Genomic DNA, 26,932 nt, shown 5'->3' with positions numbered 1-26,932 from the left:
TTAACCCCATCACCAGCCCGGACACCGGCTCCAGCGGCAGCCGCGGCTGGCAGAATCCCGCCCCTTCCCACCACGCACTAGCCCCGCCCCTTCGTTCTCTTGGAGGGGCAGCCGACAAATCATAGGTTAGAGGCACTCTGAGTGACGTGAGGGCCAGCCAATCGTGCCTGAACAAACGGCCTTTCCTCCACCCCCTTATCTCCTCCCGGGCCGCGGGAGAGCGGTGCCAAGTCTTCCTCCACCCTCAAGGGAGAAAGAACCAATCGGTAATGAGTAACCGCCCTTGAACGACGCAGAGGACGACCAATGGAAGAACGAAGAGGACAGCCATTTTGCCCACTTGTAAAGAAGGCACCTTTTCCCACGAGTTGGGAGCCTGGCGTGTGGGAGTTCTGTGGAGTTTTTACAGACCTGGAGGTATAGGAGAGACAACCATATTTCTTCAGGGACTATTTATAGAGCTTTCTAGGACTGGGTGAATATTTTCATCCTCCATGTGGGGGGAAGTGAGGAATGCCGCTTAAGGTCTTGGCTCCTCCCTTTAGCGGTAACGGGTTCTAAGCCGAACACCTGGTTTCTCCAGCTTCAGTGGAGGAAGGCGGGGTTTCCAGCTCTGTGAGGCCCGCAGGGAACTACATTTCCCAATATGCTTTGCCCCCTCCACCGTCCTTTCCTGCTTTTACTTCCCGTGGGGCCTGACGGGAATTGTAGTTCCTGGGGGGGGGTACCCGCGGCACCTCGTTGGCCAATGAAAGGGGCCCGACTGGAGATGGTTTGGGGCGGGGGAACCGGTTGCAGGGCTGTAGCGAATCGCCACCCTAGCTCGAGAGGGGAGGCTTAGAAGAGAAGTCAGAGGAGAGTTTTCTCAGAACGCCACAGGGGTTTTAGATTCTTGGTGTTTGAACTCTCTTATTTTCAGTTTGTCCCTTTGAAGTCACTTCCGCCTTGGGGCGGACGCCAGCCCAGCCTGTGGCGGGAGTTGGAGACCCTGCGGCGAGCGCACCAGGTGTGGTTTTCAGGGTGGCGTGGCGGGCAAGTCCGTAGGTTCTCTCGAGACAGATAACGAAGTTGAACGGCATGCAGTTGTGTTTTAAGAAAGAGCGGGTGAAAGGGGATGGCGCGTAGTTCTCCAGCCTGGAATGCCTTCCTCCGTCCCGCGTCTCCAATCCCAGAGTCCCATTTTTCTTATCTTTTGACTTGCTCACGCTTAGCTTGCGTTGCATTTGTGGAGGGAGCCCCTACGGTTTTTAGCCGCTTTGCGTGCACGAAGCATGGCTTCAGGTCGCCGGTCTGACCAAAAATGGGCTTAGAAGTTCTGATTTAATGACTTCCATATTTACAAACACACTTCTTCTAAAGACTGGTTGGTGGGAGATAACACAAGGGCACAGGATTCATACTCAAAAATGGCCCATTACCATTCTTTCTTTTTTTTTGGCCAAAGCATCAGTGTTGTGGGACCAACAGTCAAAGCATTACCTCCTTTTTTAAAAATTCTTTATTTTAATTCGAGTTTGTTAACACAGTATTTTATTAGTTTCAGGTCTAGAGAACGTAGATCTCCTTTCTTAATGCGGTTGGGTTTTTCAATACAATTTTGCAGTGTAGTTTTTTTTTTTTTTTAGAGGATGTTTAGTTTTGTTTTTCTTTTTGTTGTGTCGGGAGTTTTTCCAGCGTGAATCAAGTCAAGAAATAGTCATTGTGGCCATCATTTTATTGAGTGTTTCCTCAGCCAGGAAGGATATTAAGTGCTTTAAGGTCATTTTTCTTGCAGCAATCTACCAGAATTGTTACGTGAGGTTTATAGTTGAAGAAATTGGTCTTCAATGACGTTCATTAAGACCATTTAAGGCCTTGATCAGGTAATTTTGTAGCTGAGATTCATATCCAGGTCTGTCTCATTTCTGATCTCTTAATCACTACTCATCTTGCCTCTCAAATATTTATTTCCCAGTGTGTGCTGTAGACACATGAGAGAGAGAAATGTAAAATTCCATTCTAGAATTCTGGAACTGTTGGTGGCAATCACTTCTTTTGAAGTATCCTTTGTCACATGCAGAATATATACTAATCGTGTTTAAAAGCACAGGAGAGTATTAAAAAGGTCATCTCTAATACTGTTATCCAGACATACCACCAGTATGGCATACCACCAGTATGGTATGTCTGGATAACATACCACCCCAACATTAAATTGGGGTGGATATCCTTACAGATCCTTCTAGTATAGGTACAGACATTTGCCCAAATGCTATCATTACTACCTTGCTTTCTTGTAAGCCTTTTTTTTTTTTTAAACAAAATTCAACAACAGGCTGTGGATATGACTGGGTATGTGTTAATATCATTTTTTAAAATATCATTTTTTATTGCTATCTGATATTTCATTGTCTCCAACATAATCAATTCTTAGTGATGGATATCTACATTGTTTCTGACTAACTTTTTGATTGTGGTAGAAAACATAAAATTTACAATCAACCATTTTTAAGTGTATCATACACTAGTATCGAGTGTATGTTAGCTTGTCATTTAACAGATATCTGGAACTTTTTCATCTTGCAAAACAAAGTGTATGTTTTGTACAATTCCCCTTTCCCTCCTCCCACAGCCTTTGGTATCTACCATACTACTTTGTTTTTGAGAGTTCGACTATGACTACTTTAGATATCTCGTATGAGTGGAATCCTGCAGTGTTGGTCCTTCTTTGACTTAACATCATGTCCTCAAGGTTCATCCATGTTGTAGCATATGACTGGATTTCCTTTTTTAAGGCTGAATAGTATTCCATTCCATAGTATATGTGGATACTACATTTTATCTGTTCACCTGCCAATGGACATTTAGATTGCTTCTACCTCCTAGCTATTAACAATGCTGCAGCCAACATGGATGCACACATATCTCTTCAGGATCCTGTTTTCATTTCTTTGTTCATTGTTCTTTGACTTGTACAATACACATTAACTTAATTTCTCTAACTTTGGACTATTTGTTGATATCAAGTAGGTAAAGTGTGCTTCCACTCTTCTTTTTTAGATATTTTAGATATTCTCACATTTTCTTATATTTTTTTTAAGATGGATTTTGGTATCATTTTGTCAAATTAAAAGTACATCTCAGCACTTCTATATTTTAATAAAGCACAAGTTTGACATTTGTATAGATACTGAATGTTACTTAGAGACAAGTATTTCATTTCATATTAATAATACAGAATTTTTCAGAGATGCAATCAAGGCTTGGTGAGGTCTTCTATGGTTTGTGCAAACATGTTTTTATTACAGAATTGAACCTAAAAGCTTACATTTTAAAAGCATGTTCAATTTTTAAAAATTATATGATCACTTTTTATTATAAAGAGGCTTGCATTTTATAAGCTGTTTCCAGTAGAAGCTGATGATTTCTGCATGCTTATTATAACTATCCCTCTGTGCCGCATAGCCTTCTCTAAGTACTTCAAACTCAACATGTCCCCTAAACCTGTTCCTCTTCTCATTTATTTGGTCAAGAAATATTTATTGAGCATCTGCTAAGAAAAGTCCTGGCTATAATCAAGAGAATGGAGTCTAGGCTTCCTAGGTTTGAATCTGGGTTCTGCCATGAATTTGTTGTGTGACCTTGTGCAGTTTAGTTAACAATCTGTGCCTTAGTTTTCTTGTCTATAAAATTAAGATGATAGAATACTGCGTCATAAGTCGTTGTGAGGATGAAATGACTTACTATATGTAAAACACATAGAATAGTGCCTGGCCTATGGTAACTGTCTGATAGTTTTGTTAATATTGTTTATTGACTTGGCTGATGTTAGCATGCTGAAGTAAAATAAGACAGTTTACGGTCCTTGGCTTTATGAAGGCATCCTAATAGGAGGGAAAGACAAAATTCAAGTAAATAGATAAGAGGAATTGGTAAATAATAAGTGCTTTAAGGAAACCAGCTGACATTAAGAAAAATGTGGGGGAGTCCATTTGGGAGCTATTGTACTATTCCAGTTGAGTAATGATAGCTTGGGATGGCAATGGAACTGGAAAGAAATGGATGCATTTGAAATATGCCCTGGGAATAATTAGAAATAAATAGATTTAATTTGATGGCTAAAGAAGAGGGAAAAATCAAGAATGAACCCAAATTGCTGGTTTGAGTAACTTGCATGGTTGTACTATTACTGACAGTTTGGGCAGGGAGCAAACAACTTTGGTAGAGAAATGAGACTTTGATTTTGGACATTTAGGCTAGAAATGTCTGTGAGATGTCCAAAATGTCAGGAAGGTAATTAAATATAGGAATCTGAAACCAAGAAATTCAAAATCGTATTTCTGGGCTCTTTGTGGTGGTAGACTTCTAAAAGTTTGTGCCTGCCCTCACATCTCTTCCCCTCAATCTGACAAAGTAATCTTTGTAAACTAATGACCTGATTAAAGTCTAGGAAAGTCCCCTGATTTCTTACAGGATAAAGCCCAGACTTTTTTTTCCACATGGCATATGAGAACCTCCCGGACCTGACCTGTTATTACTTCTTTACCACCTGTCACAAGCATCATAGTTTTTAGCTATACTAAACTGCTTAGAATTTTCTGAAACTTTGTGTTTTTGCAATACGGCGTCTTCTTCTCTAGAATATCCTTATCTTGATTGTCCATCTGCGAACCCTTGCTCTTCTTTCAAGTTTCAATTTAAGAGTTGCATCAGTATTAATTTAATATAGGGGCACCTGAGTAGTTCAGTTGGTTAGGCATCAGAAACTCTTGATTTTGGCTCCGGTCATAATCTCTGGATCCTAGGATTGAGCCCTGCATTTGGCTCTGCAGTCAGTGTGGAATCTGCTGGGAGTTCTATCTTGCTCCCCTTCCACCCCTCCCCCAGTTCTCTTTCTCTCTCAAATAAATCTTTTATTTTTTATTTTTATTTAAAAATTTTTTATTTATTTGAATAATTCGAGAGAGAGAACACAAATGGGTAGGGAGAGAAAAAGGGAAAGGGAGAAGGAGACTTCCTGTTGAGCAGGGACCCCCCCCCCCCCCCCCACACACACACACACACACACACGGAGCTTGATCTCAAGACCCTGGGATGCTTGATCTCAAGACCCTGGGATTACAACCTGAGCTGGAGGCAGATGCTCAACTGACTGAGCCATCCAGTTACCCCTCAAATAAATCTTTAAAAAATTATATAATTTAAGTTTTCTTATATATCAAGCATTTTTTTCTAAGTGAACCCTTCTTTGATTGCTTGCTACCTTACACAGAGCAAACACTTCCATTATTATGTGGTTTTCATATATATGCTTTCATAGCACTATTATATTGTGCTGCAATTATTTGTTTAGAACTCTTATTTCTGTCCTAGATTGGGCAAAGATGTGAGGCTACAATGGCACAAATTCATCTTTGTATACCTAGCATTTTCTGCATTGCTTGGTACATAATGGGCACTAAAAGAGTATTTTTTGAGTGAGTGATTCTAAGAGGCAGTGTCGTATGATGGCAAAATAGACTTAAAATTTGAACAATCACAGTTCCAAGGTTAATATAACCAGTTGCCAACTGGTAAGAAATTATTTCATATCTATTTTCCTGAACCTCAATTTTCTTGACCTTAATATGAGGATAATAATACTTTGTTGAGTTGTTTTGAGAATTAGAAGAGATTAAAAAAATGTCCTCACAGAGAGGTCACTCAATAAGTGGGAGGTATTTTATCATTATTCTGAAAAAGTTGCCTATAGAATGAAAGGTTCTACTGTCCTTGCTCTTAAAGTAATTGGATATTAGATATGGAAGTTTTTAAAGCCCCATAAATTATTTTAAAAATATTATATAATTCTGTAATTTACTGAAATAAATGTATTATCATTTTAGAATATTCAGTTTTATTGACAAATACTATTTCCATTTATTTAAGTTGTAACTTAACTGACAATTTTTTTTTTAATTTTTTTTTTTAAAATTTTTTATTTATTTATGATAGTCACACAGAGAGAGAGAGAGAGAGAGAGGCAGAGACATAGGCAGAGGGAGAAGCAGGCTCCATGCACCGGGAGCCCGACGTGGGATTCGATCCCGGGTCTCCAGGATCGCGCCCTGGGCCAAAGGCAGGCGCTAAACCACTGCGCCACCCAGGGATCCCAACTGACAATTTTTAAATATAGCTACATCAGATATAAATATAAAGAGAATGTATACTATTATGAAAGCCTTGAGTATGTTAAAATGTGAAATAGATACATTTTCAAGTCCTGATCAAATCTGAAGAGTTTCTGTAATTGAATATATGAATTTGTGTATAATCACTTTGAAAATATTTGAGTAGATAAGTAGACCTCTTCATTGACTACCTTTTGAAACTTGTAATGACAAACTTTTGTTTGTGAATCTGTGATTTCTGGAAACTATATACTGTAAAGCAGAGCGTTCCAGTAGACCTCCTTACTAACCACTTGCAGAAATGGGCAATTTTTCAAGCCAAATTTATATTTCAGTAAGGAACTTGGAATTAATTATGTTACTACATGGTTTCTTCCCTACTTGAGAGAGGTATTTACTGAGGTTACTGGCTTCTAGTCTTCTTCCCTTTACTCTATCCACCTGTCTCCTGTTCTTATTGGGGTGGGAGGAGAGGAGGAATGAGTAATCAGATCTTTTATCATAGGTCCACCAAGATTTATTAAGATATTTCATTGTATGGGCAGCCCCGGTGGCACAGCGGTTTGGCGCCGCCTGCAGCACAGGGCGTGATCCTGGAGACCCGGGATCAAGTCCCACGTCGGGCTTCCTGCATGGAGCCTGCTTCTCCCTCTGCCTCTGTCTCTGCCTCTCTCTCTCTCTCTCTTTCTCTCTGTGTCTCTCTTGAATAAATAAAATCTTAAAAAAAAGAAAGATATTTCATTGTCACAACATTTACTGGTTGTATCTATGTAGCCAAATTGCTCTATTACTTGGAACCATTTCCACTGACCATTTTTGTTTTACTAAGATGAATTTATGAAATTTAGTTATCTGGATGAACTGAATTTGATCTGAAATTCAATAGAAGATTTGATTGATATTCTGTATTAGGAAGAATTTTCCATATGTAAGCATCCTTTCTATCTTAGAACTCTTTAGAGTGTTCTAATGCCCTAACATCCTAATAGGGAACCTTAATCTGTATTTAATAAACAACCCCCTCTCTAATCTTAATCACTATGCAAACTGTATACCAAATTTCCTTGCTATAACTTGAATTTGACTGTCTTTCTGTCTACTTAGGATTACTTCTACCTTTGAATGTATAGCCCAGTTGACACAACATGCTAGTTCCTTAGTTCCTGGACTGCTGTGTCTCCTGTGAATTTTATTTTCACACTAGTTCAGCCATGCACTCCTATGGTCCCACTTTATACCTTCTCATCTCTATCAGTTACTCTACCTCTAGACTCACTAATCATGGTGTCCCTGTGCTTTGAAACTTGAATATAACAAATAGTAGTGAGTGCTAAGGGCCAGGCACTGCTCTAGGTGCGTGGAATATACCAGGAAACAAAACAGACAAGAATCTTTGTCCTTTTGGAGCTTTTACCCTAGTGGGGAAAGACAAACAAAAATCACAGTAGAAAACTAAATTATGTAGTGTTTTTGCAAGGTAGTAAGTGTCAAGAAAGAAAACGTAGAGTAAGGAAGAGATAATAAGGAATTGCAATTATTATTTGTTTTTTGTTTTTAAAATTTTAAACTTTTATTCTGAAATAGTTTAGGACATACAGAAAGTCACGAGAATAGTGCCAAAAACTCCCATATGCCCTTGACCCAGAATCACATATTGTTAACATTTTGCCACATTTGCTTTAAAATATTTTCCCTCAAAAATATGTAAGACTTCATGAATTTGTGGGTCATCCATGCACATAGACCATGCTAATCTCTGTATTGTTCCAATTTTAGTATATGTGCTGCTGAAGCAAGCACAAAAGTTGAAATTCTAAATAAGATAGTCAAGATTTCATTGAAAATTTGACATTTCAGAAAAGACTCTTAAAGGAATCAAGAGAAATAGCTATATAGATAATTATGGGAAGAGTAGTATAAGCAGGTGCCCTGCTAGTGCAGAGTCCAAAACAGGAATATGTAAGGACATCATTGTGATAGAGAAGAAAAAGTGAGGTGGGATGGTAATTGAAGTGGAGCAGATTGTAGAAGGGCTTATAAACCACTGATAGAGCTTTTATCTGAGTAAAACTGAGAACCACTGAGAATTTCTGAGGAATGTTATGATCAGACTTTTTCAAAATATCTCACTGACTGCTACATTGAGAGGAGAATATAGAGAGGGAGGTGGGAGATGGGATATCAAATACTTGGCAGAAATTCAGACTAGAAATGATAGTGGCTCAATTCAGGCAAGTGGATTTGGAAGTGGTAGGGAATGGTGGGATTTGGGGTATATTTTGAACATAAGGGGAGTTGCTAATGGACTGGATGCAGGATGAGGGACACTGAGTGTAGTCAAGGAATTGGTATGAACAACTGGAAAGATGCAACGGGGAAGTTTGTGGATGGATTAGGGTTTGAGAGAAAGATCTAGAATTCAGTTTTCGTTGTGTTAAATTTGAGATGCCCATTAGACTGCTAGGTCTGATGGTAGTTACATGTTTAGTTATTTAAGAAATACTCAAACCTGGCAGCAGTGGTGCAGTGGTTTATTGCTGCCTGCAGCCCAGGGTGTGATCCTGGGGATCCTGGATCTAGTCCCACGTTGGGCTCTCTGCATGGAGCCTGCTTCTCCCTCTGCCTGTGTCTCTGCCTCTCTCTGTGTCTCTATGAATAAATAAATAAAATCTTAAAAAAAAAAAAAAAGAAATACTCAAACCATTTTTCCCAGGGATTGTATACCCTGGGATACAATTAACCTTGTATACCCTGGGAAACTTGTATAACATGTTTAGTTATTTAAGAAATACTCAAACCATTTTTTCACAGGGATTGTATACCCCATTTTCCTAGGAGCTTACATCAAAACAGGATTTGTTTGTTTGTTTTAAAGATTTTATTTATTTGAGACAGAGAGCAAGAGAGCACACAAATAGGGAGGGGGCATAGAGTCAAGCTGACACCTTGCTGAGTGGGGAGCTGGATGCGGAGTTCAATCCCAGGGCCCAGAGATCATGACCTGAGCAGAAGGCAGATGCTTAATCAACTGGACTTAACCCCAGGTGTCCTTGTTTGCTTCATTTTTTTGTTTGGGTTTTAATTCTCTGGGATGAAGATTTACTTCTTTTTAGGCTTTGTAGCCATACCATCTTACATTTGAATCTTGGCTTTCTCACCTACTGTGTCATAGTTTCCTCATTAGTAAAGAATTAGTACTTGTATCATAGAGTTCTTAGGAAGATTGAGACAGTTTATGTTCAAGTTCTTGGCACAAAGAGGACACTATTATATGATAGACACTCAAAAAATACTTGTTCCTTCCTCACCTTCAGAATTAATACCTGGACCTGTTTTTGGTGATGTTCTTGTTGTTTCAGTGACATGTCACATCATCTCAAGAGTTTGTTTATATTATAATCAGTTCCAGTCTATTAACAGGGTTGTCACTTCTTTATGTCTTATTTAATTTTACTAAAAAAACTCTTATAATTTTTCTGTTTACAATTCTTGCACTTCTTTTTATTAGATTTATTTCTAAGATTGAATTTTTTGATGCTCTTGAGAATAGTTTTAGTTTAAAATTTTATTTTCTGCTTTTTGTCTGTATAGAGGAACACAGTTGGTTCTGTATATTGATTATGTATTCATTAACCATACTAAATTTGCTTATAAACCTGCTGGTTTTTTTAAAATTTTTTATTTATTTATGATAGTCACAGAGAGAGAGAGAGAGAGAGAGAGGGGCAGAGACATAGGCAGAGGGAGAAGCAGGCTCCGTGCACCGGGAGCCTGACGTGGGATTCGATCCCGGGTCTCCAGGATCGCGCCCTGGGCCAAAGGCAGGCGCTAAACCGCTGCGTCACCCAGGGATCCCAAACCTGCTGGTTACATAGAAATTATTTTTGTTCTGTGTATATAATCCTGCTATGTCATTTGTTATATTTTAATTTTTTAATTTTTTAATTTTTTTTTTAGTCTGTGAATACCTTGTTCTACATTTTATTTATTTATTTTATTTTATTTTTTTTAATTTATTTTTTATTGGTGTTCAATTTACTAACATACAGAATAACACCCAGTGCCCGTCACCCATTCACTCCCACCCCCCGCCCTCCTCCCCTTCCACCACCCCTAGTTCGTTTCCCAGAGTTAGCAGTCTTTACGTTCTGTCTCCCTTTCTGACACTTCCCACACATTTCTTCTCCCTTCCCTTATATTCCCTTTCACTATTATTTATATTCCCCAAATGAATGAGAACATATAATGTTTGTCCTTCTCCGACTGACTTACTTCACTCAGCATAATACCCTCCAGTTCCATCCACGTTGAAGCAAATGGTGGGTATTTGTCATTTCTAATAGCTGAGTAATATTCCATTGTATACATAAACCACATCTTCTTTATCCATTCATCTTTCGTTGGACACCGAGGCTCCTTCCACAGTTTGGCTATCGTGGCCATTGCTGCTATAAACATCGGGGTGCAGGTGTCCCGACGTTTCATTGCATTTGTATCTTTGGGGTAAATCCCCAACAGTGCAATTGCTGGGTCGTAGGGCAGGTCTATTTTTAACTCTTTGAGGAACCTCCACACAGTTTTCCAGAGTGGCTGCACCAGTTCACATTCCCACCAACAGTGTAAGAGGGTTCCCTTTTCTCCGCATCCTCTCCAACATTTGTTGTTTCCTGCCTTGTTAATTTTCCCCATTCTCACTGGTGTGAGGTGGTATCTCATTGTAGTTTTTTTTTTTTTTTAAACATTTTTTTTTTTTTAAATTTATTTATTTACGATAGTCACACTCAGAGAGAGAGAGAGAGAGGCAGAGACACAGGCAGAGAGAGAAGCAGGCTCCATGCACCGGGAGCCCGACGTGGGATTCGATCCCGGGTCTCCAGGATCGCGCCCTGAGCCAAAGGCAGGCGCCAAACCACTGCGCCACCCAGGGATCCCTCTCATTGTAGTTTTGATTTGTATTTCCCTGATGGCAAGTGATGCAGAGCATTTTCCCATGTGCATGTTGGCCATGTCTATGTCTTCCTCTGTGAGATTTCTGTTCATGTCTTTTGCCCATTTCATGATTGGATTGTTTGTTTCTTTGGTGTTGAGTTTAATAAGTTCTTTCTAGATCTTGGAAACTAGCCCTTTATCTGATACGTCATTTGCAAATATCTTCTCCCATTCTGTAGGTTGTCTTTGAGTTTTGTTGACTGTATCCTTTGCTGTGCAAAAGCTTCTTATCTTGATGAAGTCCCAATAGTTCATTTTTGCTTTTGTTTCTTTTGCCTTCGTGGATGTATCTTGCAAGAAGTCACTATGGCCTAATTTTTTAATTTTTAATGGAAGTATAGTTGACGCATAATGTCATGTTGGTTTTGAACATACGGTAAAATGATTTGACAAGTCCATACATTATGCTATGCTCATCACAAGTGTAGCTGCCATCTGTGATCATGCAACTTTAATTATAATACTATTGACTGTATTCCTTATGCTGTACCTTTTATCCCTGTGACTTATTTGTTCTCTAACTAGAAACTTGTTTTTCCCACTCTCCTTCACCCATTTTGCCTCTGCCTTCCCCTTCTCACCCTATACTCCCTACCGTATCCATTGGTCTGTTCTATTTATGGATCTGCTTCTGCTTTTTGTTTGGTTTCTTTGCTTTTTCATTTGTTTTGTTTTTTTAGATTCCACAAACAAGTGAAATCATATGGTATTTTTCTTTGACTTATTTCACCTAGCGTAATACTTTCTTGGTTCACCATGTTCTTGCAAAGGCAAGATCTTACCCTTTTTATGACTAAGTAATATTCCATTGTATATATCCCTCGACTTATTTATTCATTCATCTATTGATGAACACTTCGGGTATAAATGGACTTGTTTTTTAATTTTCTTTCTGCTACTTTGTTAGTAGTGTATAGAAATACAACTGATGTATATGTGTTAATTTTGTATCCTTTAAGTTTACTGAATTCATTGTATTACTTTTTTTTTTTTTTAATTTTTATTTATTTATGATAGTCACAGAGAGAGAGAGAGAGAGAGGCAGAGACACAGGCAGAGGGAGAAGCAGGCTCCATGCACCGGGAGCCCGACGTGGGACTCGATCCCGGATCTCCAGGATCGCGCCCTGGGCCAAAGGCAGGCGCCAAACCGCTGCGCCACCCAGGGATCCCTCATTGTATTACTTTTAATAGTTTTATGTGGAGTCTTTAGAGTATTCTTTCTTTAAAGATTTTACTTATTGAGAAGGAGAGCATGAGTGGGATGAGGGGCAGAGGGAGAGGGTCAAGCAGATTTCCTGCTGAGTGCAGAGCCCAACCCACCCAGGTCTCGATCCCAGGACTCTGATATCATGACCTGAGCCAAAGCTAGACACTTAACTACCAAGCTATCTAGGTGCTCCTGGAGTCTTTAGAATTTTCTGTATGTGGTATCAGGTCATCTATACATAGTGACAGGTTAACTTCTTTCTTAGTAATTTGAATACATTTTATTTTTTTTTCTTCTCTGATTGCTGTGGCTAGAATTTTCAATATTATGTTGAATAAAATTGGTAAGAGTAGACATGCTTGTCTTGTTCCTGATTAGTTTTTCACCATTGAGTATGATGTTATCTATGGATTTTCCATATGTGGCATTTATAATGTTTGGGTATGTTCCCTATAAGCCTAATTTGAGAGTTTTTATCATGAACAGATGTTGAATTTTGTGAAATGCTTTTTCTGCATCTATTGAGATGATCAGATGATTTTTATCCTTAATTTTGTTGATTGTGGCGTATCACACTAACTTGTTAATATTGAACTATTACTATATCCCTGGAATAAATCTCACTTGATTGTGCTGATTGATCCTTTTAATATATTGTTGAATGTAGCTTGCTAATATTTTGTTGAGGATTTTTACACCTGTGTTCAGGGATATAGTAGTTTTCTTTTTTTAGTAGTGTCTTTGTCTAGTATCAGGGTAATGCTGACCTCATAAAATGGATTTGGAGGGGTTTTTTTTTTCTGTTTAATTTTTGGACCAGTTTGAGGAGAATAAGTCTTCATTCTCCTTTAAATGTTTGGTAAAATTTGCCCGTGAAGCTGGACTTTTGTTTGTTGGGAGCTTTTTGATTACCAATTTCATCTTCTTACTATTGAAACTAGTCTGTTCAGATTTTCTATTTCTTCCTGATTCAGTTTAGGGAGATTGTATATCTAGGAATTTTCCATTTCTTCTAGGTTGTCCACTTTGTTGACATATAATTTTTTATTCTTTGTATTTAAGTCTTTGTATTTCTAAAATAATAATAATAATAATAATTCTTTGTATTTCTGTAGTGTTGAATGTTACTTCTCTTTCGTTTCTTTTTTTTATTTTTATTTTTTTTAATTTTTATTTATTTATGATAGTCACAGAGAGAGAGAGAGAGAGAGAGGCAGAGACATAGGCAGAGGGAGAAGCAGGCTCCATGCACCAGGAGCCCGACATGGGATTCGATCCCGGGTCTCCAGGATCGCGCCCTGGGCCAAAAGCAGGCGCCAAACCGCTGCACTACCCAGGGATCCCTTTTCTTTCATTTCTAATTTTATTTTTCTCCAATTTGATTTTTTTTTTTTTTTTTGGTGAATCTGGCTAAAGGTTTATCAATTTTGTTTATCTTTTCTAAGAACCAGCTCTTAGTTTCTCATATATACACATGAATATATATATTCATGTATATATATGAAAAAATACATATATGAAAAAATATATTTTGCTCTGAAAAAATATATATAAAAATATATTTTTGCTCTTAGTTTCATTGTTTTTTTTTATTTGTTTTTAGTGTATGTTTCATTTGTTTTTATTCTGATCTTTATTAATTCCTTTCTCCTACTAACTTTGTTAGTTCTTCTTTTCCTAGTTCATTTAGTTTGTAACGTTAGATTGTTTATTTGAGATTTGTTTTGTTTCTTAAGGTAGGCCTGTATCACTAAAAATTTCCCTTCTGGAACTGTTTTTGCTGTATCCCAAAGATTTTGGACCATTGTGTTTTTATTTTCATTTATCTCCATGTATTTTTCAGTTTCCTCTTTGATTTCTTTGGTGACTTATTGGCATATCTTAGCTCCCAGTTTTGTGTTTTTTCCAGTTTTTTCTTCTGATTGATTTCTAATTTCATACTGTTATGGTCAGATTTCAGAGTTCTTAAATTTATTGAGACTTGTTTTGTGGCCTAAGATGGGATCTATCCTGGAGAATGTTCCCTGTGCACTTGAAAAAAAAATGTGTATTTTGCTGTTTTGCGCTCAGATATTCAGAACATATCTGTTAAGTCCTTCTGATCTGATGTGTCATTCAAAGATGGTGTTTTCTTGTTGGTTTTCTGCTTGGATGAACTATCCATTGATGTAACTGAGGTGTTAAAGTATCCTAATATCATTGTATTACTGTTGATTTCTCCTTTTATCTGGTATTAACTTTTGTGTTTTGTGTTTTAGTGCTCCATCATTAGATGCATAGATGTTTACAATTGTTATATCCCCTTTGAATTGTCTCCTTTACCATTATGTAGTGTCTTTCCTTGTCTCTTGCTATATTCTTAGTTTTAAAGTCTGTTTGGTCTGATATGAGTATTGCTACTTCATTTGCATGGAATATCTTTTTCCTTCCTTTAACTGTTATTTTCTGTGAGATTTTTAGGTCTGAGGGGAGTCTTATGGGTAGCATGTAGATGAATCTCTCTCTTTTTTTTTAAACCTACACATACACACACACCCGTCTTTTGATTAGATCATTTAGTCCATTTACATTTAAAGTAATTATTGATGGGTATGTGTCTATCACTATTGTTAATTGTTTGTAGTTGTTTTTGTGGGTCTTCTCTGTCCTTTTTTCTTCTGTTACTCTCTTTCCTTGTGGTTGATTACTTTCTATAGTGTTTTTATTTTTTAGAAGTTTTATTTATTTATTTGAGATAGAGAGTAAGAGGGAGAGCACAAGTGGTGGGGGTGAATGGCAGAGGGAGAGGGAGAAGCAGGCTCTCCGCTGAGCAGGGAGCCTGATGTGGGGCTTTATCCTAGGACTCTGGGATCATGACCTGACCTGAAGGCAGACGCTTAAACAACTGAACCACCCAGATGCCCCACTTTTTGTAGTGTTATGCTTGGTTTTCTTTCTCTTTATTATGTATTTATTCTAAGTGTTGTGTTTGTGGTTACATGAGGTTCATATATAGTATTCTACTCATATAGCAGTCTGTATTAAGTTGATGGTCACTTAAATTTGAATACATTGGAAGTCCTAAAAGAATTTCTTTTTTACTCACCCCATGTTTTATATATATGATGTCATATTTTACATATTTTTAGAAAGAGAGAAAGTGAGGGAGTTCGTGTACACAAGTGGCGGGGAAGGGGCTGAGGGAGAGGGAAAGAGAGAATCTTAAGCAGGCTCCAAACCCAGCATGGAACCCGGTCAGGCACTTGATCTTAGGACTCTGAGATCATGACCTGAACAAACCAAGAGTCAGATGCTTAACAGACTGAGCTACCCAGGTGCACCTTATTTTCTGTATTTTTATTCATAATTTTCTTCTAATTATGAACTTTTACTTTACACTTAAAAAATTCCCTGTAAGATTTCTTGTAAAGATGCTTTAGTGGTGATATCCTCCTTTAACTTTTGTTTACCTGGGAACTCTCTCTCCTTCAATTCTGAATGATGAATATCCTGGGTAGACTCCTTGATTTTAGATTTTTTTCCTTTCAGCACTTTGAATATATTACGCCATTCATTTCTGGCCTGTAAAGGTTCTCCTGAGAAATCAGCTGACAGCCTTACGGTGTTTCCCCTGTATCTAACTTTTTACTTCTTGCTGATTTTAAAATTCTCTCTTTATCTTTAATCTTTGACATTTTAATTATTATGTGTCATGGTGTGTCCCTTCTTGGCTACCTCTTTTGGAACTCTCTTTGCTTCCTGAACTGTGATGTCAATTCCTTCCCAGGTTAGGGACATTTTCATCTATTATTTTTTCAAAGAATTTATCTGCCTTTTTCTTTCTTCTTCTTCTGGGGCCCCTATAATTTGCATATTCATTTGATCTTGTCTAAGAGTTCCTTTATCTTATCCTCATTTATTAAAAAAAATTTTTTTTTTCCTGTTCAGCTCAGGTACTTTCCAAAACCCTGTCTTCCCGATCATTGATCTGTTCTTCTGCATCCTCCATTGTATTGTTGATTTTTTCTAGTGTTATATTTATTTCACTTACCTTATTCCTCAACTCTGATTGGTTTTTTTATGTTTCCTATCTCCTTGTTGAAAATCTCATAAATTTTTCTAGTCTTTCATCTGCTAAGCATTTTTATGATCATTACTTTAAACTTTTATCAAACATATTCTGTGTCTCTGTTTCATTTAGTTCTTTTTCTGGAGTTTTGTTTCCGTTGGAGCATATTTCTCTGTCTCATTTTGCTTGACTTTCTGTATTTGTTTCTATGAATTAGGTGGAACAACTGATTCTTCTAAATTTGAAAGAATGGTTACATACACACACACACACACACACACACACACACACACACACACACACAGTTGTCCCCTGTACACTGTGTGTGCCTAGTTGGCTAGAGTTGTATCTGGGGTGGGCTGGGTTTCCTGGGATACTTTGTACTAGTGCTGACCTGATATGATGACCCAAGTTGAAGTAGGCATACATTAGTGGTCTCAGGGCTCCTTGTGTAGAGGGTACCTTGGCAGGAAAGCTAAAGTTGAAATGCATGCTCTCCAATGTGTCCTGGGACTCTGTGCAGAGGGTGTCTTGGTAGGACAGCTAAAGCTGATGTGGTTGTGGGCTAGTGCAGTCCTGGGTTTTCTGCACAAAGGACACTCTGGCAGGTTAGCTGAAGTTGAAGTGGGTGGAAACCAGGGTATCCCAGGGCTTGCAGGATGGGGGTGGGGGTGGGGGTGGGGTGTCCTGGTGTGACAGCTGGAGCTGAGGCAGAGTATAGGTGAGGGTGTCCTTTGTGCTACAGGCAGGGACACCCTGGCTGGATAGCTATAGTGGAAGTGTGTATGGGCTGGGGCATTACCCAAGTCTCTCCATGTAGATTGTACCCTGGGTGGACAGTTGAAGCTGAAGTGGATGCAAGCCAAGATGTCCTCAGATGCACAGCACAAGAAGTTCCCTGGTAGGGTGACTGGAGCTAAGACTGGTGGAGGCTGGAATGTCCTGGTGTGCTCATGCAAGGGGTGCCCTGGCAAGGTGGCTGGAACTTTGGGGGGTGGGGACAGTGGTGTCCTGCAGCATTCCATGTAGAGGGTATCCTTGGCAGGTAGGTAAAACTGATATGGGCATGGGACACTCTATGGAGGTGTTGCCTTGGATGGACAGATGGAGCCTAAGCAGTTGCGAACCAGGAGGTCCTGGAGCACTCTGTACCAGAAATGCCTTAGCAAGCTGTCTAGAGCCAAAGTGGCATGGACCTGGGGTGCTTTGGGCCTGTATCACCTTGGCAGTACAGCTGGAATTGTAACCAATTGCTGACCAGAAGTGTGTGCTGTTCTGGGTCTGTTGGTGGAATGGCTGGAGCTGGTATGGGCTATGGACCCATGGCTCAATGAGGAAATAGGCTTCCTAGGCTGCCCAGACCCTGTTCCTGTTTGCACTGTCAAGGTGGATACTGAATGTAAATTGTAAGGCTTTTTAGCCCCTTCAACCTGGAGAGAGTTCCTGCAGCTCCCCTGCTATTTGATGGAGTTCTATGACTGGATATTTTACAAATTAGCTTTTCTTTCAAACCTGACAGTTCTTCTATGTCCTGGGCATCTGGAACTGGTGTGGGCCAGGTTACCCAGTGGTCACTGATGTGGTAACCTGGCTATTGTGCCTGGACCCTACTGCCATCTATACCATCTGGAGGATGTGTGTAAATGTGAGGATTGCCAGTCTCTCATATTTGCCCCAAGGTAGAAGAATCTGCTCTATGTCCCTCAGTATTATCCCTTCACACTGTGGATTGCACAATTGGAGGTGAGGTTTCCTTTGTTACCATGTCTTCATTCCCTCTTGCCTTTCTCTATGTGGTCTGTCTTTTGTTTTATAGAAGTTGTTCAGACAGACCTCCGCTCTTCTTCAGGAGGAATTGTTCTGTAGTAAATAGGTGTAGAATTGGTGCATCCATGGAGAAAGTGAGTTCAGGATCTTCCTATGTTGCTGTCTTGGACTGGAACCAAATTTTGATTTTTTTTCTCTTATTTCTTTCTCCTTTTCCTTTTGTCTTACTCACCTGAGGTGATTCCACTATTAAATAAAATTGGGAATAATAGGCATATATGTGTCCTTTATGATCTTGCAGGGAAAGCTTTCAACATTTTACCTTAAGTATCATGTTTACTGAAGGATTTTGGTGAAAACTTTTATCATATGAAGGAAGTTCTATCCAATTTTTCCTATGTCAGGTGACTTTTGTTCTAAATGAATTTTGAATTTTATCAAATGCTTTTTTCCCCACTGTTGAGATGACTATACAACTTCTTTATTTTGTTATTTTTGAGAATTACATTGAGCTTTTTTCACAGTGCATTTTTTAACAGCTTAATTGAGATGTAATTCGCATATTGTAAAATTCACTTATTTTGCAATTCTGTGAGTTTTGATATATTCATAGAGTTTTGGAACCATCATCAACAGTCTAATTTTAGAACATTTTCATCACTCTAAAAAGAAACTCAGTACTCATTAGCAGTTGCTCTCTGTTCTTTGCCACCCTTCTCTTCCCAACCACTATGCCAACTCTAGCCCTAGGCAACTACTCATTTACTTTATGTCTATGTAAATTTGCCTAGTCTGGACGTTTCATATAAATGTAATTACAGAGTATGTGGTTCATTGTGATTGGCTTCTGTCATTAGTGTAGTGTTTTCAGAGTTCATCCAAATTATAGCATGTATTGGTACTTCATTGCTTTTCATAGTCAAATAATACTACATTGTATGGATATACTGTATTTTTTTTATCAGTTTATCAGTTGATGGTCATTTTGTTTGTTTCCCGTTTTAACTTTTATGAATAATACTGCTATGAAAATTGGTGTGCAATCTTTTTTGCACATGTGTGTTTTCGTTTCTTTTCAGTGTGTACCTAGAGGTAGAATTTCCAGGTCTTATGGTAATTATGTTTAACATTTTGATAAGCTGCCAGACTGTTTTTCACAGTGCTACACTTTTATACATTTCCACAAGCAGTGTTTGGGGTTCCATTTTCTCTTTTGTCAGCACTTGTTATTATCTATTGTTTTCCTTTTAGCCATCCTGATGAGTGTGAAGTGTCTTATTTGTCTTATTGTGGTTTTGATTTGCAGTTTCCTTACTATTAATGGTGTTGAACATCTTTTTGTGTGCTTATCGGCCATGAATATACCTTTTCTGAAGAAACTGTATTCAAATCTTTTGCCCATTTTTCAATTGGGTTGTCTTTTTAGTATTCAGTTGTAATTCTTCATATATTTTGGATATCAGTTTTTTTGTCAGACATAATTTGCAAATATTATGTCCCCTTCTTTGGTTTGCCTTCACTTTCTTGATGATATTATTTGTAGTTGTAAGTTTTTAATTTTGGTGAAGTCCAATTTATCTTCTTGTTGTTGCTTTTAGTTTTGGCTTTGTATTTAAGAAACCATAGCATAACTCAAGGTCATGAAGTGGATGCTTAAAAGAAAGTCTTTTGCTTTCTTTTAAGAGTTTTTACCATTTTGATTACAACATTTTAGTCTTTGACCCATTTTGAGTTATTTTTATGTGTGGGGTGAGGTAGGGGCCCAACTTCATTCTCTTATACCTGGATATCTAGTTGTTATAGTACTATTTCTTGGAAAGACTGTTCTTTTTCAATTGAATTGTTTTGGCCCCTCTGTGAAAAATCAACTAACCATAAATGTAAGAGTTCTGGACTCTCAGATCTATTCCTTTGGTCTATCTGTTTATCATCATGCTAGTACTGTACTGTCTTAAGTAACTTTGTGGTAGGTTTTACAACCAGGAAGCATGTTTTCCAAGTTTGTACATTTTCAAGAATATTTTGGGGTTGGTTGATTTTTGAAAGTTTAACTAGACTTGCATTCCTAAAATAAGCCTATTTTATTTAATTATTTTGTCTAAGCCCATTTTAAATGTCTTGATATTTTAGGCTTTTAATTTATTTCTGTCTTTAACTTGCGAATATTTTATTTACTCATGAAAGTGAGAAAATGGCTTGTATGTATATATATGTATATTTATATATTTGTATGATGTTTGTCAGATAAGTGTGTATCTCATGATCTGATGGAGGCCCTCAAATGTGGGGTGAGAATTTGGTGGGGGCTCTTGGTGTGGGCAGTGAAAGAATTCACCTGAGGTGGAATAAAGGAGATAAAAGTTTATTGAATATACCACAAGCAAGGGAGTAGTGGGCAGGACAGCAAAGGAGAGTGTCTGCAATGAGGCAGTGGGTATGGGCTGTTTTTAAAGGGGGAAGTAAGGAGGTATTGGGATGCATGGAATTTTTTTTTTGGTAACTGTGCATGGTTGTCAGTCCACTGTCAGTAGTCTTTGACCCATGGATATTTTGAGGTGTGTTGCCTGATGAACCTGACTGTATTCAGCCTGTCTGTTGCTCTGGGTCCATTAGCCTTGCTCAAACCTGTTTAAAAGCTCCTTCTACAATCAAGAGTAGGCTTGGCTTCATAGAAAAAGCTTGAGGGCAGCCCAGGTGGCTCAGTGGTTTAGCGCCGCCTTCAGCCCAGGGCCTGATTCTGGAGACACGGGAACGAGTCCCATGTCAGGCTCCCTGCCTGGAGCCTGCTTCTCCCTCTGCCTGTGTCTCTGCCTCTCTTTCTCTCTCTCTCTTTCATGAATAAATAAATAAATATATTAAAAAAAAAGAAAAAGCTTGAAAGGAATACATCTGTCATTTGCTAAATGGCTCAAGTTTGTTTATTGTGTTCTTCAAATCTTCTATATCCTTTTATATTTTTAATCTGCTTATAAAATCAATGACTGAAATAAATACAGTAAAACCTTCCACTATAATTATAGATTTGGCTATTCCCCTTTGTTGCTGTCAAATTTTTCTTTTATTTTTATGCATTTGCCTTATATTTTTATATACTTTAAGACTCTTTATGTTTCTGTAAATTAAACCTTTTATTTTTATGAAATACCCCTTATTTCTAATAATGCTTTTTAGCCAATATTTGTTGCCTTATGTTAATAAAACTATATGAACTCTATTTTGGTATGCATAATATGTCTTTTTTCATTCTTTTCCATTCAGTGTGTATACATCCTTTTATTATTTATTTATTTATTTATTTTATTGGAGTTCAATTTGCCAACATATAGGATAACACCCAGTGCTCATCCCATCAAGTGCCCCCCTCAGTGCCCGTCACCCAGTCACCCCCCCGCCCCCACCTCCCTTTCCACCACCACTTGTTTGTTTCCCAGAGTTAGGAGTCTCTCATGTTCTGTCTCCCTTTCTGATATTTCCCACTCATTTTTTCTCCTTTCCCTTTTATTCTTTTTCACTATTTTTTATATTCCCTAAATGAATGAGACCATATAATGTTTGTCCTTCTACGATTGACTTATTTCACTCAGCATAATACCCTCCAGTTCCATCCACATCGAAGCAAATGGTGGGAATTTGTCACTTCTAATGACTGAGTAATATTCCATTGTAAGTATACATCCTTTTAAAGTATGTATCTTTTTAAAGCAGTGTATAGATACTGATTTTTAAATCCGATATGATTTAAAAATTGACACTTTTACTCCATTTCTATTTAATGTCTCTCTGGTCACTAATTCTCTCTCTGTCTATATCTGTATCTGCTGTTTACTTCATCCAACAAATTCCTTTTTTTAAAAAGTTTTATTTTATTTTTAAGTAATCTCTAACCTCGATGTTGGGCTTGAAATTACAACCCTGAGACCAAAAATCACATGCTCTCCTAACCAAGCCAGCTAGGTACCCCTCATTGAACAAAGTCTTAAATAAAAAAAAACCCAAAAAACGAAAATCGCCTCCTCAAAGTCCATAATTTCTCTGAGCAGCCATTTGGTTTTTATGTCCAGATAAATTTATTGATAGTATATTTCAACAATAGCTGATTCTCCTCAACACAATTCCAATATTTATTTAGGAATGTATCAGTAAATTCCATTTGAGTTTATCTTGTTCTCAATTGATTACAAAAATGCCATCTTGATCTTAAATAAAATATTGAAATTGAAAACTTTCCTTATTCAGTGTTGTGTATCAAGAGAATTGCTTAGAAAATGAGTTCTGCTAGGTTTTGCTTTCACTAAATTTCCCTAGTCAGTGATTTTAATTTTGATAATTTTAATAACATGGTATTCAAAGGTAAATATTGTTGGTTCCATTTTAACAGCCCTCAATGTTACTAAAAAATACACTTGTATGTATACAATGAATAAAACCTTTTCCTTAAATTTCTAAACTAAATCCTCTATAGTTCTCATGATTTAATAGACATGCACATTTATTATTAGTATTAGTTTCTTGATAAGACAAATGAAGCCTGAGTCTTCTTTCATTAACACGGTGTTGTGTTACAACTGAACTTTTGCAGCAGATGAACCTATATGGCTGACCTAAATGAGGTATTGTTTTTATTATAACATTATAATTTTTAGATTTTCTGTAGTATAAGTGGGAAAAGGTATTTTAAAATTATTTTATTTTGAATATTAACTGAAATATCCATGTGTTATTAATTAGATCATACTACTATTTATTAAATTCTTTATGTATCCAAATACCTATTTGAATTGTCAGTGAAGCAGACATATAATTTTAGTTCGATTGGAAGTTTTCTAAGAATTTTAATATTATTGTAGACTTATTTTATCTTCATCTTTAGTTATCTTTTCTCTTTTTTGTGACTTAAAACGTGTTTTTAAGATGGCTTTAGTTTCATTGTTTATTTTTACAAATATAGTGCCTGATTCAATCTTATTAAAATAAATCAGATAAATTGCAATATGACCTCAATTTAGCAGATTTTTTTTTCTTGGTGTTCATTAAAATTTTTTACAATGTAAAAAAAGCAAAGATAATAGTAAAATGATTTTTGTATAGTTTTCTTAGCTTCTTGCCAGTGTTCCACCCTAAACTAATAGTATGAGGTAGTCCTTATCTCGTTGACTCTCAAAAGTGCTTCTGAAACCCTGTCACTTTTGGAAAGTGGACATGGCACTTTCTGCTGCTGCTACCCTTGCCAGAATCGGTTTCACTTATTACCTGCTTCTTTGAGTTTTGACTTTCTGGATTAAAGTATGGAATGGGGGTGCGGGGGGAACTGGGTAGCTTGGTCAGTTAGGCATCTGCCTTTGGCTCAGGTCATGATCCCAGGGTCCTGGAATTGAGCCCTCATGTCGGGGTGGGGGTACGGAGGGAGCCTGATGCTACCTCTGCCTCTGTTACTCCCCCTGCTTGTGCTTTCTCTCTCTCTCTCTCTCTCTCAAATAAATAAATAAATAATAAAGTTTTTTTAAAAAGTCTAGAATGGGTCTATCTGATTAGTAAATTCAATTTCTGTAAGGCAGGCTGAGAAAGCAAGAATTTACTATTTCCAGTTTTTCTATTGAAAGGTGATATCTGACTCCTACTCAGATTTGTATTGCGAGGAAATTCCTAAACATAGTAGGGGTCCCAGATGTTGGGTGGCCTCAAAGAATGACGTAGATACACTAGCCTCTGTCAATTCCCAAATACATGTATCCAGCCTTGTTCTCTCCCTAGGGTTCCAGACTCTTGCATTTCCAAACATATTTGACATTTCCACTTCATAATTTACAACCATCTCAAAGTTTATCTATTTCTAAAAGATGTATTGATTTTTTCCTCCTCAATCCATTTCTTCCATAGTCTTAACTATTTCAATAATTTGCATCAATTCCATCATTCTAGATGTAAATCTTGATTTCACGTCGCTCATTTTCCACATATCATCCACTAGCAAGTTCTGTTTGCTTTACCACTGATTCATTTCCTAAATCTCTCCAGTTCTACTGCCAGAGATGATTCTTGCCTTGTCTGTTATAGCCTGGTAATAAGTTCCTTACCCTTTCTGAACCATTCTCTGTTATTTACTCAGTGTTTTGTTTTTGTTGTTGTTGAAAATCCACTAGGGTGCCCACTTACTGGTATTTATGAGGACTTTATCAGACAGATCTGAGTCTGTCATAAGTCATATTTAAATCTATAGCCTACGGAAGCAGTGGGGCCATTATGGACTGGCCGAGTCCTCTAGGGACATTTATCCCCTCTTTCTATTAATAGCTTTGGCCTCTCCTGGTGGTTTTAAAAATATGTCAGATTGTGTCACTCTCCTGCGTAAAACTCTCCACTAAGTGTTATCTAATACAGCTTTCAGTGAAGATGGGGATGGTTTCTATCTGCACAGTTCAACATGATAGTCACTAACCACATGTGGCCACTGAGCCCTTGAAATATAGCTCATACAACTAAAGAACTGAAGCTTTAATATTATTTATTTATTTTTATTTTTTTCCAAGCCAAATTATATCCAGCTTTATTAAAGATTACTTTTCATAAACAATCATGGTATTTCAGGTGGGACATGGGCAGATAGTCGTTAATAGTATTCTACAACTTTCAAACTCCCTTCTTCAATAGACTACCAAAACCAGAAAGCCACTATAAAACCCAGTGGAATCTTCATCTGATGTTCTGAACAGGGAAGGTTTAGAGTGAGGGCTGACAGTTCACGTTTAGTATATATGTGTGTGTGTGTGTGTGTGTGTGTGTGTGTACATATATATACACACATATATTTTTAAAGATTTCATTTATCTTTTTTTTTTAAGATTTTTATTTATTTATTCTTGAGAGACACAGAGAGAGAGAGGCAGAGACACAGGCAGAGGGAGAAGCAGGCTCCATGCTGGAAGCCCAATGTGGGATTCGATCCTGGGACTCCGGGCTCACGCCCTGGGCCGAAGGCAGATGCTCAACCACTGAGCCACCCAGGCATCCCACATTTATATATTCTTGAGAGACACAGAGAGAGGCAGAGAACATAGAGAGAGAATTAGGCACCCTGTGAGAAGCCTGATGCAGGACTCGATCCCAGGACCCCGGGATCACAACCTGAGCCAAAAGCTGATGCTCACCACTGAGCCACCCAGGCATCCCTTAGCATACTGTTCAACAGCTTTTAACAAGCAGACCTTGACTTCCAGGAAATGAAATGAAGATAGCTGAATTAGCAATCTGAAGGTCTACAAACTAAAAAAGAAGGTCTTTTGAGGGATGCCATCTCCATGGTGACACTGTAAAGTCCAGATTGCCTAACATGTACTGGGAACCATTTATTGGGGTCAGGTTCCAACAGGACTCTGGGTTTAAGGGAGTCAAGTCTATGTTGAAGGCAGAGAGGGAGAAGAAGACATAAAAAATGAATTTTAATTTTTCCACACCGCAAGGCATTTGTGCCAAAGTGGCTGATGTGTGTCAACATCAAGGAATCCCTCCTCCTGGGAACCAGAAGGAAGTTTCTCAAAACTAGAAGGGAACAGTATTTTTCCCCTTGTATCAGTCTAGCTTCAGAGATATTCTATTAGTGACCTCTGCCCTTCTCCCAAAACAACAATGGAATGTTCTGTGTGCTAACAACGTAGCTTTAAAAAAAAGTAAAACAAATTTGATAAAAAATAGCATTTCAGACTGTACAGTCACCAGAAGGACACAGTTATCAAAAATGCGCACGTTTCAGTTGGCATCTCCCCACCTTCAGTTTTCTGTGCCTGCTCTTTTTGGCGTCTCTGTTTTCTGCAGGGTCATTCCCAGTCCTTGCCAACATCAGTTTTCCCCCTTTTCCCTTTGGGTGCCTTCTCTCCCTTTTTTGCCAGGGTCTTTTTAGGCTTGGGCTCTGGCTTTGGAGGAGCAGGTTTAGCAGATAATTTTGCAGATCTTCTCTGTGGCTCATTCCTCACCTTGGCTTTATCTTCTTTAGCATCCACTTCAGCCTTTCTCTTGGGTGTAGTGGAGAAGGTGGCAGTACTGAGGCACTGGAGGGGAGGATGCAGCAATGCACAGATACAGTGGTATGGGCTTTGGCTACCTGGAGGTCATTCTCGCCTCTTCTTCACACCATGCCTGAAGTTTTCATTTTTAACTTAAATAGCTACTTCTGGCTAATAGTGTTTTGGATGGCAGAGCTGTATTGGTTTCCCTTAATTCTTTTTTTTTTTTTTTTTAATTTTTTTTATTTATTTATGATAGGCACACAGTGAGAGAGAGAGAGAGAGGCAGAGACACAGGCAGAAGGAGAAGCAGGCTCCATGCACCGGGAGCCCGACGTGGGATTCGATCCCGGGTCTCCAGGATCGTGCCCTGGGCCAAAGGCAGGCGCCAAACCGCTGCGCCACCCAGGGATCCCGGTTTCCCTTCATTCTTAAAATAGAATATAAATCTCTTATCTAGGCCTTCTATGATTTTACTCTTGCTTATCTCAGTAGCTGCATCTCATACTATTCTCTACTTTGGTTCAGCCACATTGGCCTCCTTTCTGTTTCTAAAAATCATTCAGCCCTTTCTCAACTTGGAGCCCTTCCCCTGATGCTATCTGCCTGGAATGCTCTCTCAATTCTGAACTTGGCTCTCTTTCGCACCCTTCAGACTACGGACTAAGCATCACCTAGGGAAATCATTACCTGGTCAGCCTGCCTAAATTGGTCATTACTGTCTTAAGTTCCTTCATAATATTTGCACTATATTGTAAATAATCATCTTATTT

General features: G+C 38.2%; 1 protein-coding gene and 1 non-coding gene across 5 annotated transcripts in view; one reads left to right on the top strand and one right to left on the bottom strand.

Moving 5' to 3' along the window:
* The first annotated feature begins 201 nt into the window (after window positions 1-201).
* The window catches only part of ZRANB3 (zinc finger RANBP2-type containing 3), a 300,848-nt gene continuing 274,117 nt past the window's right edge, over window positions 202-26,932 (top strand). Inside the window, exon 1 of one of the 4 annotated variants that reach the window (XM_077861515.1) lies at window positions 202-417. The gene's annotated coding sequence lies outside the window, so the exon portion shown is untranslated. Of the gene's footprint in view, window positions 418-789; window positions 1,007-26,932 lie in introns of those variants that run through there. The other 3 variants (XM_077861517.1, XM_077861516.1, XM_077861514.1) reach the window with 3 other exon arrangements.
* Window positions 7,846-7,949, bottom strand: LOC144292039 (U6 spliceosomal RNA). Its single transcript, XR_013359579.1, has one exon. It is a non-coding gene; the product is annotated as a U6 spliceosomal RNA (small nuclear RNA).

The sequence above is a fragment of the Canis aureus genome, chromosome 20 (assembly GCF_053574225.1).
Source record: "Canis aureus isolate CA01 chromosome 20, VMU_Caureus_v.1.0, whole genome shotgun sequence".
Taxonomy (NCBI): domain Eukaryota; kingdom Metazoa; phylum Chordata; class Mammalia; order Carnivora; family Canidae; genus Canis; species Canis aureus.
This window is presented reverse-complemented; position numbering and strand designations above follow the sequence as displayed.